Below are 5,111 nucleotides of genomic sequence, written 5' to 3'. Positions count from 1 at the left end.
TAGAGTCTGAAACTCCTAAAGTTCGGCGGTCGACTCGTTAAAGAAGACCACCAGTCTGGCACTCAGAATACGTTACTGAAAGTAACATTGCATACTGTCTTCTAACAGAGGATGGAGAGCCATCAACTTTCCATGAGGCTATCAAAAGCACAGATGTTGTCTATATGGATGATAGCAATACAAGAGGAGATTGAAGCTCTGCACAAGAATAATACTTGGGATCTTGTTCCACTACCACAAGGAAGAAAAGCCATTGGCAACAAATAGGTTTACAAGATAAAGCGTGATGGCAATGATCAAGTGAAGCAGTATCGTGCAAGATTGGTGGTGAAAGGATATGCTTAGAAAGAAGGAATAGACTTCAATCAGATATTTTCTCCGGTGGTACGACTTACGACAATCAGAGTAGTCTTGGCAATGTGTGCTATATTTGATCTTCACTTGGAGTAGTTAGACGTGAAAACTGCATTTCTTCATGGAGAACTTGAAGAAGAAATTTATATGCTCCAACCAGAGGGTTTTGCTGAAACAGGCAAGGAGAACTTGGTTTGCAGGTTGAACAAATCTCTATACGGTCTCAAACAGGCGCTGAGGTGTTGGTATAAGAGATTTGATTCCTTCATAATTAGCCTTGGGTATAACAGACTCAGTTCAAACCATTGTATGTATTACAAGAGGTTTGAAGAAGATTTCATCATTTTGTTGTTATGCGTGGATGACATGTTAATGATAGGCCCCAACAAAGATCGAGTCCAAGAATTGAAGGCACAGTTGGCTAGGGAGTTTGATATGAAGGACTTGGGACCAGCAAACAAGATTCTAGGGATGCAAATTTACCGAGACTGAAGTAAGAGGAAGATTTGGATTTCTTAGAAAAATTATTTGAAGAAGATCTTGTGACGCTTCAACATGCAAGATTGTAAGCCAATTTTCACCCCACTTCCTATTAACTTCAAATTATCCTCAAGTATGTCTCCTAGCAATGAAGCATAGAGGATGGAGATGTCTCGAGTACCGTATGCATTAGCAGTGAGAAGTTTAATGTTTGTCATGATATGTACAAGACTGGACATTGCACAAGTAGTGAGAGCAGTTAATCGATACATGACAAATCCTGGTAGAGAGCATTGGAATACTATTAAGAGGATCTTAAGATACATCAAGAGTACCTCAGATGTTGCATTATGTTATGAAGGATCAGAATTTACTATCAGAGGATATGTTGATTCAGATTTTGCTGGTGACCTTGAGAAAAGGAAGTCCACTACAGGCTATGTGTTCATAATTGCAGGAGGAGCTGTGAGCTGAGTTTCTAAACTTCAGACTGTTGTAGTGTTATCCACAACAGAAGCTGAGTACATGGCAACTACATAAGCTTGTAAAAAAGCAATATGGATGAAGAAACTTATGGAGGAGCTTGGGCACAAACAAGAGAATATTCTTTTATATTGTGATAGTCAAAGTGCCTTGCATATTGCAAGGAATCCAGGGTTTCATTCAAGAACAAAACGCATAGATGTTCAATATCACTTTGTTCACGAAGTGGTAGAAGATGGAAGTGTGGATTTTCAGAAGATTCACACAAAGGAAAACCCAGCAGATGCTTTAACCAAACCGGTCAACATTGATAAGTATATATGGTGCAGATCCTCTTACGGCCTAGCAAAAACATAAGCAGCATGAAGAGATTTTTGTGAGGTGAGGAGAGAGTAATCCCATAAAATTATGAGGTATTTGTGAGATAGTAAGTAAGATGTTTTCTCCTAATAATAGAGAGATTTTTGTTGTTCTCCTATTATTAGAGAGAGGTTGTAATTCTCACATTACTTAGTGAACTCCTTCTATACTTGCCCGTGGACGTAGCCAAATTGAGTGAACCACGTAAATTCTTGTGTGTCGTTTCTCATTTTATCTTGTCCCTTATCTTTTGTTTTGTCGGGTTTGCATGTCAGTATCCTAACATACAATAATTGGCTTTTACACATCCTAATATCGATTTTGCTGTCAACTATGTCAATTCATGAACGTCCCCACTACTTGGACATCTTGCGAGAAATAAATTGTTTCATGCTCAGGTAACTTTGTACACCAACATAGGGAATAAGAAAAAGTAGTTGAACACAATCTTGGCAGTTGCTTCACTGGTAAGAGTTGGGGTTTGATCTTTAATGATTATGAATTTGAATTTTTTTAAAATTAAAATTAATAAAAATTTATATAATTATTAATTTTAAAATTTGTAATATTAATCAAATACATATAAACCGACTAAAACACCTACATTAATTATAATATATATATATATATATATATATAGTTGAGCACCTGTTATCTGGATGTCAAGCTTGATTTGTATCTGAATATGCTACGATAACACACACCTGTGTAGGAGAGATAAAAAGATCCATGACTAATAATCAATGTCACGTACCTAAGGATACGTTCTTAAACTGAAAGTAATTAGCATAGCATACCTACGACTGACTACTGTTGGTATACTAGTTACTTTCATAATATTTCTTTTACTATAAACTTTATTTGTCGATTCATGAAGGTCCCTATTACTATTCATCTTAAGGATGTGGCAGGGATTATTAGTCACGGTCTTTTCATCTTTTCTACACAATTATGAATTAACTTAATATATTTAGATGCGTATTAGGTTAGATGTCCAGATAAAAAGCAGTTTACTTATTTTCTATATTGGTATACAGTGTCTTGACATCTAGCAAGAAATAAATTGTTTCCTACTTAAGTATTAAAGCTAAATATTTGGCAATCTCCCCCATTGTTATTGAACTTCTTTGACTATGCAATATTCTAAAAAAATATCGGTATTTCACAATCTACCTAAGCATTTGGACATTGATTTCTATTATGTTCGTAAGAAAGTCTCTAATGTTATAATTTGGATTCGGTATATAAGTTATTAACTTGCTGGTTTACTTACCAATCCTCTCTCTCCACTGCATGATGTGTCAGTACAGGGACAAACTTCGAGATACTAAATCTTCTTCAGCTCGAGGGGCATATTATAGATATTGTAGGTGATAATGAGTGGTTTTTTCTTTGATCTTAGATGACTTGTTATCATATATATATTTTTCCTTTCCTGATATATAAGATATTCTCAACTATATCTATGACATTTTTTTATTTCCTATTGTATTGGATCTTCTAACTGTTCATATATTATATATAATGAGAATCTACATTCTATATAATACTATGTAAGTTTGGTTCAGGAATCCTTACTTTAATTAGAAAAATACCCTTAACCCTAATGTAATACCATGTAAGTTTGGTTCAGGAATCTTGTAAAGAAGTGAGGTTTGGCATCCAGTAGAGAGATTGTCAGGCATGTCAAGATGAAAAGACGCGCCCTTCATCATTTCCCTCTATCTCAAATGAGGTTATTTCAGTTTAAAATAATATAATTTTTTTATACATGTGATTTGAACGGACATGGCCTTGAAAATACGGTCATCAAATTTGAACTATCTATCCATCTTGTTTCATCATGTAATGTGTCTTTTGAACTAGTTATGGAGGAGCTTTTTTTTTATAACTGAATAAGGTGGGTGTCTGAGTACTTTAGACAAGGTAGCTCCTTATTAAATGTTCAGATACTATGTTTAAAAAAAAAAACGCCACCTTAACTTGTGTGAAGGTATTTCGCTCTTTTTTTTATTCAAGCTATATTGTCCTTAAATGCTAGTTTTAAAATCTTTGTATTCAAGGAAGGTCAATTCCTGTGTCGAATAGAAAACGGAGAATATATTGTGATTTAAGTAAAGTTGTTTTCGCTCTTTTTTTTATTCAAGCTATATTGTCCTTAAATGCTAGTTTTAAAATCTTTGTATTCAAGGAAGGTCAATTCCTGTGTCGAATAGAAAACGGAGAATATATTGTGATTTAAGTAAAGTTGTTCTCTAATTAATCATAATTAAAGAGTTTTATTTCGATAAGATCATTTGGTGGATATTTCATTGAGATCATCCTCGGAGATTTTTCATAAAGACTTCTAGACTTGTTTTCACAGGGACTTATCATAAAGCTCTCACATGGAGATTTTCATAAAGATTTTAATGTTGTATTTTACATCTTTATATTTTATCACATTTTGATAGCACAAGTAAAACAAACTCACTAATTTCACTACATATATTTGAAAGAATTAATGAATAATATGATATAATTTATTATAAACAATTTAAAAAATCCATCTATATTAATCTATTAAAACTAAGATTTTAAGTGAACCAGACAATTATTTAGTATGATCAAGTAAAGCGAATAACTGTTTGCTTATTAATAATAAACACCTAAAATTTTTAAAGAAACTAAACTAATCGACTCATTAACTTTACTAATTTGAATCAATCAACCATTTGAGTTGTTAAAGGAACTACAACGACTATAAATGACTAATATTTATTAAGAACATATATTTAATTTATCTAATTACAAAATCAGAAAGGGATTTTGAATATATATTATCTACAAGCTATTATAAATGTAAAAACACTATAAAACACCAATCATTGATTATACTCACATTTATATAATCAAACCTTCATAATTTAGCATAAAAATATATATCTTCATTTTAATTACACTCAAAACATTTTCTAATCCTATAAATGCTATCTTATGATATATTGAGATACTAAAAATTTCAATTGTAATAAACTCTATTAAGAAAGTAAATTACAATAACAAAAATCACATTTGTAAAATTTTAAAAGTTAAGTAAAAATTCTTGGAATTGGTAAAATAATTTCACCAAGAAAAAATCTTGAAAAATATATATTTTTTAGTGGAAAAAATCTTAGCATAGATTCACCAAATAGTAAAAATTCTTGAGAGAAAATATATAATCCAATACATTATATCTTGGTGTACTATGAATGATTAATGACTAGAATGATATACCTAGTTGTTTTAATTATTTCTATAACATAACAAGCATCTAATAATAATAAAAAAAAAATTCCCCTAATGAAAGAGACTAGACTACATCAAAACCAAAACCTAACTACAAACCACCAAAAACCAAAATCATAAGCATTAGAATGAACTAAAATGAAAACAAGCACAACTCATGAGTT

The sequence above is a fragment of the Populus euphratica genome, unplaced genomic scaffold, assembly GCF_000495115.2.
Source record: "Populus euphratica unplaced genomic scaffold, PopEup_1.0 scaffold7.1, whole genome shotgun sequence".
NCBI lineage: Eukaryota > Viridiplantae > Streptophyta > Magnoliopsida > Malpighiales > Salicaceae > Populus > Populus euphratica.
The sequence above is the reverse complement of the archived record's forward strand: the minus strand, read 5'-3'. Positions refer to the sequence as shown.